Consider the following 13,741-nt stretch of genomic DNA (forward strand, 5'->3'; position numbering starts at 1 on the left):
CCTTCTGTACTAAGGCAATTTTTATTTTTGCCTACATCCAGAGTGGCCCTTGTGTCACATTTTGCTTTTGTGGGGAAGCAAATAAATACCAAGCAATAGAAGATTTTTAATATACGGAAACTTTGTAGTACACTAGGCATAATTTGAATTTGTTAACAATACTTGAATACAATAAATTTTTTTTCTAAAGTTTAGATGGGTTGAAAATAGTAAAAGTTCCAAATGTTATAAGGTGAGCCACTCTAGGGTTATAATCAGGATTCGGTTCTGGGGTTTGGGAAGGATTGAGTCACTCTCTCGACAACAGCACGTTTCTGCCCTCTTTTTTTCCAATCGACCACACCTGGCCTCTCGCCACCAATGTCACACCGCACAATCCGAACGTCAGCAATACAAAATTCTTTTCAAGAGAAGATGTTCACGACTCTTTTCTCTCTGCTGCCCCAGGGAATTTTTACCAGCTTTTATATCCTCCTATCTTTTTTTTTCTTTTCTAACCATACAGTCACTAAAAAGATTTGAAAAATATTTTGTTAAGAAAAACATACAAACTATTTTGTTTGATATAAATAGATATCCTATTGGCCAAATAAACTACAATGTATCATTTGTTCAGGATGAAGAGACATTTATGAAATAAAGGAGTTTGAACGCATCATCAAAAACGATATTCCGTAAGGTTAATTTTTGTTTATGGAAATCGCTCCAGGCAAGGCGTGAAGCTACTTAATGTAATTGAAAGATTTTTTTTTTTTTAGAACACCTAATAATATTATATGATCTTTTTATTAAATGAATCCCATCTTTTTTTGATTATTATTTTTTTTTTCTGAAAGCAGCCACAGGAAGTTTCAGATAAAAAAAAAGGAAAGAAAATATGATTTTATACATCCAATAAAAAATAATATAAGGATCGTTCCAAAAGTAATTCCTCCTCTTTTTTTTATTTCATCCAAATGGATCAAAGGGGATTACAAATTGCATGTGTAATGATGACTGAACTTATGCGTTCATTATTTGAAAGTTTCATCTCTCTGTTGCAGATATTGATGGTTTGAGACTCTTAAGAAATCAACTGCTGCCATGGACGTGCGTCAAAAGCAATTCTGGCAAATGATGGTGATTATAAAGAAAAATACATTCTGAAGCGTAAGATGTTTTTTATTTTAATGGTATCACTTCCGTTTTCATAGTTATTTAACTTTTTGAGTAAAAAAAAAAAAAAATAGGTCACTATGCTTTTGAAACAACCCTCATATGTCAAAGCATGCTCCAAACGCCCATGCACAGCCATTGTTCATCGTTGACAAAAATGCATTGAAAATGATGGTGACTATGTAGAAAAATAAGTTCTGGAGCACAAAAGGTCACTCGTTTTAATGGTATCACTCCCGTCTTCGTTACTCTTAAACTTTCTTAGTTAAAAAATAGGCTTTACATTTGGAACGACCCTTGTATAACACTATTTTAGTTTTGTAAAAAATCGTTTTTAATATCATTGTAATATTAAGTTGTCTATATAAAAAATGTCTGATACATAAGAGAATAACAGTAAATGAATTGGTTATAACAATTTTTTTTTTTTTTTTTTTTACGAAGAAGTTACTACTTACCAAGGCTTGGAAGCCATTCGAGGATAAGGTTCAATGAGTGTACGGAAGTCAATGGGAAAATATCGTATTAATCGTTAGTAGTGGAAATTTGGTGAATTGGATTACTTAAAGGGGTGGCTTATCAAGAACTTGTTCACATTGGACTTGAAGACAACCATATTGTAGTCAGTTGGAAAGCAGGAAAACAGAATAGATTTCCACAGGCGTGCAGTTCTAAGGAAGAAGCTTTGTTCATGGAATATACGTTTAGGTTTAGGCGCAGATAAAGAGTGGGGGAAATTTTTGATAGTGGTTTCAGCTAGACGAGTCTTTTTCATGAAAGTTAAGCGAGAGGGGACCATAGATTGAAGTCCAGACGAGCACTTGCCATGTGAATAATGATAAAACAGAGATAGGTTTGCGACATCTCTTCCATTGGAAAGAGATTGCAGGGAAGAGAAAAGGACATCCCCCACTAGGCTCTGAAGTCTATTTTGAACTCTGTCAAGACAGGATAAAGTGCTTCTAGCAGCTCCTGCCTAAATGTGGCAACAGTACTCCATTATTGGACGTACTTGGCTCTTATACAGGTAGAGGATTGCATCAGCAGTGATATCTACTGGAGCGGTAGAATGATCCCAATATTTTTCTAGCATCCTTGGCAACGGATTTGATGTACATGTTCCATCTCAGATCAAAAGTAAAGGTCAGATCCAGAAGCTTGTCAAAACATAGAGCCTCCCAAAGATGAGAGCCATTCATTTCAATTGATACTAGATGAGAATCAGTGTTGATGATGTAAAGGTAGAAGCTTGGCTTTAGATGCATTAAAATTAACCAGCCACCTCTTTCCCCATTGAACCAAGTGCTTGAGCACGAAATTCTTGATGAGAAAGGAAAGGGATTTAGAGAGAAATCCTTGATGAGAAAGAAGAGGGATTTAGAGAGAACTTGGTTGTTTACGGCCTTTGAAGTGTTGCCATAGATGGTAGTGTCGTCAGCATAAATGTCTACGAATGATCTTAGGATGTGATTTGGGAGATCATTGATGTAGATCAGAAAGAGAGTTGAGCCCAGGATGGACCCCTGAGGGACTCCAGTGTTAATGCTGTGAGCTTCTGATTTTTGCCCATCAACCACTACTCTTATGAACCTATCAGAGAGAAAGAATTTAATGATTGAAAAGTCATTTCCAGCTACGATATAGCTGGAGATTTTGTGGAGTAGACCTTTATGCCATTTGACTGGTTTATGTGAATTAGTGATTAAAGACTGGTCATATTCAGAAAAATCCAATATGGAGTCTTGAAATTTTGAAGGAGATTCTAAAGGAGATAAATATGGAATCATAATTGTAATAAAAGCGAAAAAAGCGACCCCTCCCTGTAGAAAAGTGCCCAGTTGAGAGTGAAGAAATTAATGTTTTTAGCCAATTTTTATGTATTTGTCGTTTGAAGGGTCGAGCTTCAAAATGATACTGATCTTGTGAAAATCCGTCGCCTTTGTCGAAAGTTTTAGGCAGACATGCAAAGATACATGCATACATTTATATATTGGTAGCTTAAATGTTTGACCCAAACCGATTAAAAAGCTTGCCCTATTTCTGAATACTCTTTATGTAAAATTCCAAATGTTTAGATCAGAAATTGTCTGAGTAACTTGGTAGATACCGCAGAAGTTAACTTTTTTAAAACTTTGGCCCCTATTATGACCCCTTAACATTTATTGTTTTGGGCTCAAATCAAGTTATTAAGTTAGATCCATGTCCATTTTAGATATAGGTATATCTAAAATTTCAATTGTTTATACCCAAAATTGACGGAGGAGTTTGGTAGAGTTCTCAAAGGTCAAATCGTTGAAATTTGACCCCTTAACAGCCAAATTTCTGGCTGAAAACGGATTACAAAGATTTTTCCAAATCTCCATAGACTGAAAATTGACAGAGTTATTGTGTAGGGAAATGTACACACACACACACACTTTATATATACTAGCATTTCAGCCCGGCGTTATGTTGCGCAAAAAAAAAAAAAAAAAAAAGTGGTAAATTTTTTTAAACTTTGACCCCTATTATGACCCTTTAACATTTATTGTTTTGGGCTCAAATCAAGTTATTAAGTTAGAGCCATGTCCAAGGAATCTATATCTAGAAATTCAAGTGTTTAGATCCAAAATTGTCGAAGGAGTTTGGTAGAGTTCTCAAAGGTCAAATCGTTTAACTTTGACCCCTTAATCGCCAAATTTCTGGCCGAAAACCGATCACAAAGATTTTCCCAAATCTTAGTACCCTGTATATCAAATTTCGAGTCTGTAGTCTTAAAATTGACAGTTATTGCGTAGGGAAATGTACACATACAGACAGACACACACGCACACACAGACACAGACACGTTCACTTTTTTATATATATATATATATATATATATATATATAAGAACAAATATTTAATAAAACATGTTAAAAAACACTTTGAAAAAGAGTTAAAAACATATTTAATTTTAAAAAGGAAACACTAAATAAGTGGATAATTCTTAATCCGCGGATTAATAATAATAAGCTCTATCTCCTATTTGATTTTATGTTAGTTATGTGTGTATGTTTGTATATTTCTATGCTCTGGTTTTCTAATCTGGTTGAGATTACTTTATGAATATTAATTCTTTAATATTTATAACATACTTTAGTTTTGCCATCTTGGATCATTTTGGTAAACATAACTCATTCTTATTTCATTATATATATATATATATATATATATATATATATATATATATATATATATATATATATATATATATATATATATATATATAAGCATTTCAGCCCGGCGTTGCCTGGGCGTTTAGAGGTGTGTGTTGAGCAAAAAAAAAAAAAAAGTGGTAGTAGGAAGGCAGGCTCGAACCTGTTTTTATTTTTTTGTTCTTTTTTTTTTGTTCTTTTTTAAGTTACGATGTGGAATACAATGTTTTTCCAACCCCTGGTTATGGTATTTGCCCCAGTTTACTGTGTTATTTATAATATACATGTGTATTATATACTGTACTGTATTTTGTTTCGAATTTTTAATGCCATATCCCAGGGTTTTACTGTAAAGACGAACGTGTATGAATTTGTATGTATATAAATAAATATATTTACTTTTATCCTATCATACAAAACTTAGTGGGTAAAATACATGCTTCTTTTAGCCTCTGGACGAAACCATTACAAGTTTTGAGGGAAAGGGAGAAAGCAAATAGCATCTCAGAAAACCACCTCAGATTTACCTTGCTGCTTAAAATCAATTCGGAAAGAAATCCTCCATACTATAATAAAAAGTTAATGCCTGTTGATTTTGTTTTTCTTTAGGTCCTCGTAAATAATATTTTATATATATGAAAGATTAAGTGACTGACTTAATTCTATGATTTTATATGAATATTTTAGTAATATATCTAGGTAAATAGTGAGGTGGGAATTTTTGCTTTCTTTTTCCATCATTTTTGACAGTGTGTACGTTAGTACAGAAATTGCCATAAATTTTCATATGATGTGAAATGAAGTCAAGATGTTTCGCTAGAGAAAATACGAGCACACAGGTTGAAAAATAAAAATACTTTTGTTGACACGAAACTAGTTTACAGTTATCATTGTAAATAAACCCAAAAACATTGAGGTTCAAGGATGAAGTAAAATGATACTGGCTTGTCCATTAAGCGTTGGCCTATAGCAAAATTATGTGGTAGATCTGGTTTTAATCTCACATTTTATGGGGGTTGGTTTTCTTTTCTGCAGTTTTTATCAGAAAATATTAACTGGTATTATGTTTCTGAATTTTTTAGATGAGGATCGATTATTTGGATTATTCAGACTACTGTTCTCATCTTCAGTGTTATTTTCACAACGTTTGTTATCTCTGATCTTCTTCAGGTCTATGAAGTCTATCCTGTTGAACTTTTGAATCTTTCTGTTGAACACCGGAATCTGGATGCAGTTTCGAACAAAGCTCTCTATTTTATTCATAGAGGTAGTGTGTTTTCGTTCCGTCAGCTATAGACAAGTAAAGTCTTGAGTAATTCGCAATTCCTTGTGAGACAGGTTAGTTTTATCCTACTGATTGACATGTGTGCAATGTCAGCTGTGGCCACGGCTATCCAATCTAGTAGAGAAACTATGGGATCAGAGCAACAGTTTGCATGCTCACTCAAACAAGCAGCAGTGCCAATCTGCCTCTGTGCGATAATGGCTCAAAGCCTCTAATTGAAACCACAACCGGTGCTGTCACAGTAGTACAAAAGGCATCTCTTTCCACTGGAGCCTGCCATAGTGGTCGTCGTCGCTTGTGGTGGTGGTTTCATCACTGGTCTTCAGGCTATGATCGGGTCGCCATCATTGTTGCTGTTTACATGGCAGCATAGGCGAATGGGCCAACCAACTCAATATGCGTGACCGTCGGGATGTTGCTATATCGTCATTTTGTTTTGAACGCCATATGAAGCGTGATCGCTCCTAAATCACTTGATTTCAATCATATTCTTAGTATTTCTCGCACTGAGGATTGAACCTTCAACCTCGAGAAGAGTGTCACTTAGAATTGAATTTACATCAGAGATTACATCGGCTAAAACGTTGTGAGAATAATACACAAGATGAGAACTGTAATTTGAATAATCCAAATAATACAAACAAACTGGTATGTGTCGTTTTATTTCTATTTATATAAAGTTAGGTATGTGTGTATGTTTGTATATTTCTATGCAAAGAATTCGCTGCTGAACTAATTAACCGATCAATATAAAGTTTTGGAACACACCTATTAGGCATGGAGAATCATAATCAGGGCTATACATCAATTTAGTTTTATGCAAAGGGGATAAAAAGGGCATAGAAGCCCTTAGTGAAAATTCAGATACCTTCACTTTTTGAAGAATTTTAACAATAGCTATTAGACATCAATTTATAAATATTCCACAAATTTAAATTTCTTTGGCATATTTTAAAGGATTTTAGGTGGAGATAATATACACATAATTTCCCATTTAAAAATTCAACTATTGCAAATTTGCACTGAATTTGATCTATAGTCATTAGATATCTATTAAGCAAGATTCCCTGAATTTTTTTTTCTTCTTAAGACCCCCGTAAGCTTAAACTTAAAATTTTAAGTATTTTGTAGAATCGAAGGCATGTAATGGATTTTGATCAAAATTGGGATAAGGATTCTAGACATAAGGTTTAGTATGCTTATATCTTGGTTTTAATCTTTGTAAGGGAAAATAAAATTTGGGTAAAACAGTTCTGTTCAGTGATATAATTTTACCCATCTTAAGACGGTATTGTACTAGTTGTACTATATAAGATTTTGGGAAGTGCAATCTAAGTATGTGAAAAAATATCGGCTTGTTAAGTTGATATATTAAACCTTTTTGATTTGTAGGTCAGCAATGCTTGTAGTGTGCCATCAATTTTTACGTTTGTGATATTCTAAGGCATTCTGCATTCTAATTTTGAACGATTGCTCTGGTCAAACAAAACGTTTACTTGTAAGTTCAATTGTAGATCGATTGAAGGTTATATGTAAATAATAGGAATTCATTTACTGAGTGATAGAGGAATATATGACTTTTTTAAAGCCATAATGTGGCATCACAAAAGAGTGTTTTCTATAAATATAAAAGCGAAAATGTATGCATGTATGTGTGTATGTGTGTGTGTTTGCTTTTTTTGAATGTCTACAAAAGGCGTCTTTCAGAGAAGCGGTCGGTCGGTCGGTTCACAACTTTTTAAAACATTTTATATCACATATAAATCGTAATATCTCACAGTTAACAACGAAGCTCGCCTGTCTATTTAATTTGCTCGATTTCGGAAAGATAAATATTCAACATTTGTCACTTGCCGCATGTGGGTTAGTCTTTTTCCTATAACATCTTGGGGAGGAAAAAAAAGCGTTCAGCAGTCAATGAAATACTATCCCACAGTCAAACTTGACCTCATTAACTCATTAAAACGGGCACCGGCCAATTCCAAGTAATTAAATAAATTCAAACGTGTTTCCATAAGAATCTCACGGTGGGGCAATTGTTAACGTCGCACTTTTTTTTTCACACTTTAATTTACAACTTTGCCTCAACGGTTCGGGTTCGATCCTCATACTTACTTTTTTTTTAACCCCACCCCCACCCCCGGAGTTTCCACACACACCTCCAAACACCCGGGCAACGCCGGGTACCCCTCGCTAGTGTTATTACAAAGGCATGAAAATGAGGTCAGTTTGAAAAAAAAAAGAAAAGGATCTTGCTTGATATTTTTTGTCAACATGTAGCCTTAATTTCTGTTCTGCAAATATCAAGTTTTGACTTAATATGCCATTGTTGATAAATGCGAAGAGAGTTTGAATAGACACTATCCTCGAGTATTTTCGGTCTTTCTAAAAAAAAAAAAAGGGCTTGTAAAGATACGATGGCATGAGAATACTTTGCATTAAAGGTAAACTCTGAACAAATATTCAAGATAGCATAAAAGCCCAGTAAGGCCCACTCAGCATGACTACACATCGGTTCATGTGAGGAATGGTGGACCTATACAGAAATGAGATGCACACCTATATTTTTAGTTCTATGTCATGGGAACTATGCATGAAAATTAAAACCAAACCTCTTTTATGACAACAACAAAAGGATTTATTTAATTACCTACACAGCTTGGCATAGGTGGAAGAAAGCTGAGCAGTGTCCAAGTGAAAATAGGAAAGATGGAAAGTTCTTTGGGTTCTGTTACAGAATCTCATTCCGGCAGGAATTTTTACCTTACACTGATGATTGCGTAAGCATGAAACACTAGTGTCTGTAGGTAAAAATGAATAATTATTATATATATATGTATGTATGTATGTATGTATGTATGTATGTATGTATGTATATATATATGGTGATCGTCATTTGACAGAAGAAGACCATCTTTCCTTTGCTTTATTGTTGATTATTTATCCATTTCCACATACTTTTTAAATATTCTCTTGTTTTTGTTATTTTATTTAATTTGTTTTGTAATTTGTTTTTATTTGATTATTTTATTTATTTATTTTTTATACATACATTTATACGCACATACATATATACATGTGGAGATGTGATCAAGATGCATTTTCTATCTTTTGTGGGATCGAAGGTGGCTCTTCACACCAGCACTGCTCTTACACAGTCTATTGCAGAGGTCACACTTTAGTTGAGATTGAGGGACGCCAACCAGTACTGCTTTACTGTGGACCTTCATATAACGCTTCAGACCTCCACTTAAATTGCAAATCATAGAGCAAATAGAACATCTGTGCTCTGCAGTGTTTTCCCCATCAAAGAAAGACTGATTTCCATGTGATCGCTTGTGGCTAGCTAGACTGGTTCCAGATAAAGTCATTTTACCGCATAAATCACACACACACACACACATATATATATATATATATATATATATATATATACATATATATATATATATACATACTAGCTGTACTCGACCACGCGTTGCTGTGGCTGAGTTTGTTAAAATGGAACACATTCCTCAAGAAAAATTGCATTTTGTTCGTTTATTTACTTTTATTATTTTTTGCAATTTTTTCAATCAATAAAAGTTATTCCTCCCCCCACCCCCCAAAAAATAATAATTTTTTACCATAAATTGTTAGGTGAAAGTTTTTTTTTTCAGGAAAACTTACACTTTTTTTTTTTTTTAAAAGAAATTTGGCAGTAAACGTTTCTCTTTGAAAACGGAATTTTTATTATAAAAAGAACAAATGAATGCTTTACATGAACACTCTAAATAGTTAGGTGAAAGTAGAGAAAAGTTTGATTCTTTTTTCAAGAGAATGTATAAATTATTTTTTTTTAACAGATGTTCAGAAAATAAACAGAAAAATACTTCCGATCATTAATTATGCAAAAAAATAAATAAAATGTTGATTTAGTGTTTCAACATTATGTTTATAAATTACGATAAAACTTGCTGAGAATGCGCTGTTTTATGGTTGTTGTAAAAATGGAACGGAAACTTAAATTTCGCTCCGTTTTAATCTTTCTTAATTTTTTAATTGTGCCCCCCCAAACGAATATAATCAAAACAGTAACATTCAACAATTGTACTTTATGTATATAAAACACAAAATATTTAAAAAAAAAAAAAATCTAATAACGAAAAGGAAATAATTCCATTTTTAAACGAAAAAGTCAGTTTGGTATATCTTTTTGTTATTTTTTACATAAGTCCAGTTTACCATTCACATTGGAAATGTCGACATTTATAGGTTGTCGGGTACGTTTACAACGAATAAACACTCCAATCTACCCATGTTAAAAATGGCTTTCGGAATAGACACCCCTAACCTTGTCAATATACCCGAAAAGCTATAAAAGTTGACGTATTGAATGTGAACGATGAGTTGGACGTAATGTAAAAATGTACCGAATTTAAAAGGGGACGAAATTCAAATTTCTGTTCCATTTTTACAAAAACTGTAAAGCAGAGCATTCTATGCAAATTTTACCTAACTTATTGTATTAATGCTATTTTTTTTAAACAAAAAAAAAAATATTTAGGTTTGGCTATAAATTCCTAAACTCCTTTCACCCTAAATAATTTAGGTGGCTGAAATAGGAATCTAATTGAATCTTTAATTTCCTGAATAGTATGTGAGAAATTCATTTTTCTTTGAGTTATATCGAATTCATTAATATGGACTTTAGGGGCTTTTTTCGTAATGTTCCTGTAAAAATTATTTTTTATTGTTACAAATTACGATGCTTTATTTATATAAAAAAAGCAAAAATAAATTCTTGCGTTTTTTATTTACTACTGAAAATCATAACTTTAGTAAAGGTATTTTTTGTTTAAACAAAATAAAACATTTTCACTAAGAGTTAAGTAAAAATCATTAGTTCATTATATTCTGCGATCATTATTTGATAAATACTGAAATTTTTATTAAAATTGGTTAATTTCCTGATTTTTTGGTGAATTTTTAAGTAAAGGGAGGTGTCAAAATGTTTATACACTTTGAGCGTCGGCATTCATTTTGTCTGTACCTACCATTTTTCGATGAATATTTGATAGGAAAGCGACCACGTGTGGTTAATTTAAATTAAATTTCAATCACATGGTTACAGTATCAATAATCATGTGATTAAACCAATTGAAAATTTACCGATATTGTAAACACATTCTGTTTACATTATCCTTTTAGTGATATCACATGCAGTGCTGGTAACTGAGATTTAAAAAACCCCGCGAGATCAGGAGAAAGAAATCTCCAGAAAATCGCTAGATTTTTAACTTTTATCGTCTGAAATTTTCAAAAATTGCTAATTCCCCCCCCCCCCAAAAAAAACTCCATATTTTAACTTCCTACCATAAAAAAATTATAAATATAGCATATTAAATATATAAAATGTTCCGTGTTTTCTCACTATATGTTTCTGGAATTATATTGAAGCGGTTAGCTTCCCAGAAGGCTTACATATTTTATCAGCTAGTTATACTTGTTTTTTCAGAGAGGGTATTTTTTTTTTTTTGCAAGAAACAAATCATAAACTCAAATTTTTTATAATAAAAGTTAAATTGAAATATATTGCAAATTAAACATCACAATAATGGTGCAACATATTTTGAAATTAGAAAAATAAAAAAACAAACTTTGTTTTAGCATGTTAAAAGTATTTGGGTTGGTAGATAATTAAATTCTACTGTATTGGTATAAGTTTTTTCTTTTTGCTGTTGTTTTTTGCTTTTTACAATTTTCGACTAAATACTTCTAAATTAAGCGGGGTTGCTTAGATCGTATTTTAAACTAAACTTCGGAGGTTGGAATGACCCCCCCCCTCCCACCTAAAATTTACTTGGAAAAATCGATTTTATAGCAAGATTTAAGAATGGTTAGCCGAAAGAAAAGGTGAAAAACAAAACAAATAATCAATAAATAATTGTTACCAAAGGCAATAAATGCTACTTTTTTTTTACTTACATGAATGAGTTTATTTTATGTTTTAAAGTATTTTCAAGCGCTTTTCTTTATTTTTTAATCTAAAATTGCAGGTGTGTGGGTGCCAAATATCTCCAGATTTTCTAGAATTCCCTGCTAGATTGCAAACGAAATCTCCAGATCTAGCAGGAAAACCGCTAAATTGGAAACACTGGTCACGTGACGGGAAGCGGTAATAAATAATTGTCCCTAAATAAAATAAATGGCCTATCGGTACAAAGAAAACCACCTATTTATCATAGAAAAATTAAGTATAATGTTATAATTAAAAAGAAATATATAAATACACACATGGGTATAGTAAACATATTATACCAAAACGTGGAAGCCATCAGTCCAGTGGTTCTTTAGACTATTAATTGCGAACGAATCAAGAGTTACATTTATATATATATATATATATATATATATATACATATATATATATATATATAATTAGTGATGGGATGATTTCAATATTTTTCCCAATTCCATACTATTTTTTGGAGTTGTTGAAGGTTGTTAGCAATTATCTTCAGGCAAATATAGTCAGTGCTTGAATATTTAGCAGACATGGACAGCATAGAGAGAAGGGATGCCTTTCTTCGATGCTAGGTTCTCTCTGCTGACTGACCTTGTCCCAAAGTGGCTGAAATGGCTCTTCAAGAACAGATGGACTCAGAGCACCTTGTAAGCTGATTGGTCAGTGTGTAGCCAAATTGCCTCGCAGGGACATTTCTCTGTGAAAGAAAATAAGTCTTTATGACTGCTACATCTACACTTAATGATGTTATCACAAGTAACAGAACTTAGCTTGATGCCTCATCAGATTAAATAAATTCTTGTCCTGGAATCGGGTAAGACCAAGAAAAGACCATAAGAAAGATAAACTACAATAAACTTAAGTGGTCTCCCATCCCCCACCTTCTTTTCACCCTGTAAAGTTGAAAGAAACTAAAATTTTAGAAAATTTTCTGAATTAGTGTCACATATAGTTTCAATTGCAACTGAAGCAGATATACATATTTGAAGTTATAGTTATAATGCTACCTTAGGGAAGTACATAGAGATTTGGAACTACTTCTATTGTCTTCCCCATAAAATTTTACACGTGAATAAATTAAAATTATAAATAAAATAAATTAATAAAGATGAATGAATTAAAATTATAAATAAAACAAATTAATAAAGATGGTAATAACGATGATAATTAGTTGATTTTACAATATATTTAAAAAAAAAATTCTAACTTACTTTAAACAAATTATATAAAAAATGACAGAGTTAATATATATTTAAGTTTGTTATATTAAGGTACATATTATTATTTAAATATTTAATAGACCTGGTAAGTATTAAGGATTAAAAATAGCCAAAGATTAAAGTTGGGAAATTATAAATTATGGTTAAAACGCTTAGTTGTTATTTTTTTGTTGTTTTATAGAAAAAAACCTCATCAATTTCAATCAAAACAAAAAGTTAAAGTCGAAGATGAATTTTTTACAATTTTTTAAAAAAATTTGAGTTAAAATATGCCTAATGTGATAAAGTTTCTAACTTCCAAAAATCATTAACACAACACATATATAAGTTGAATTTTGTAAAGTATCGATATTAAAAATAAACATCATTAAAAAATAGAGGAAACAAATAAAAATCTAAAGCAAAATCAAATAAAAGTATAATATACATGAATATGTAAAGTACTAATATTTAAATTGAACATCATTTAAATATTAGAAATGGATAAAGATTTGAAGTATATAAAAAAAATTATGTAGGAGTAATAAGTATACTTTATGAAATGATGTCCTGAAGCAGCGATGATAACGATGGTGCAGTTATAGATATAGTAAATATAATATTTCGTGAATATTTTAGTAAATAGGAGCATTACTGTAGGATATAAGCATAAAAAGTATAAGAATTTGTTAGATAAGAACTTAAGGAGGGAGGAGTAAGTGGCTTAGGAGGTGTGATTTATAATGCCTACAATTAACTGATGCCTCTTGTTTTTTTTTTATTTAAGAGTTTATCCCTATCCTTAAACTACATGAAGAGTTTTTCATTCAAGCAAAGAAAACAAGGGGAATTTAATGATTGTCAAGATTTTTGAGTTTTTTCCCCCAGTTACAATTGGTGTCAAATTTTTTCATATTAG

At 31.9% G+C, this 13,741-nt stretch overlaps 1 protein-coding gene and 1 long non-coding RNA gene across 3 annotated transcripts in view; one reads left to right on the plus strand and one right to left on the minus strand.

Annotated features, from left to right (window-relative positions):
- LOC145287859 (phospholipid scramblase 2-like) overlaps window positions 1–13,741 on the minus strand; it is a 70,830-nt gene that overhangs the window by 50,276 nt on the left and 6,813 nt on the right. The window lies entirely within an intron of this gene.
- Window positions 1,041–13,741, plus strand: part of LOC145287862 (uncharacterized) — a 67,218-nt gene continuing 54,517 nt past the window's right edge. Inside the window, exon 1 of the long non-coding RNA XR_013869219.1 lies at window positions 1,041–1,149. This is a non-coding gene — a long non-coding RNA (uncharacterized LOC145287862). The remainder of the gene's footprint in view (window positions 1,150–13,741) is intronic.

The sequence above is a fragment of the Euprymna scolopes genome, chromosome 11 (genome assembly GCF_053919585.1).
Source record: "Euprymna scolopes isolate OS-2025 chromosome 11, ASM5391958v1, whole genome shotgun sequence".
Taxonomy (NCBI): domain Eukaryota; kingdom Metazoa; phylum Mollusca; class Cephalopoda; order Sepiida; family Sepiolidae; genus Euprymna; species Euprymna scolopes.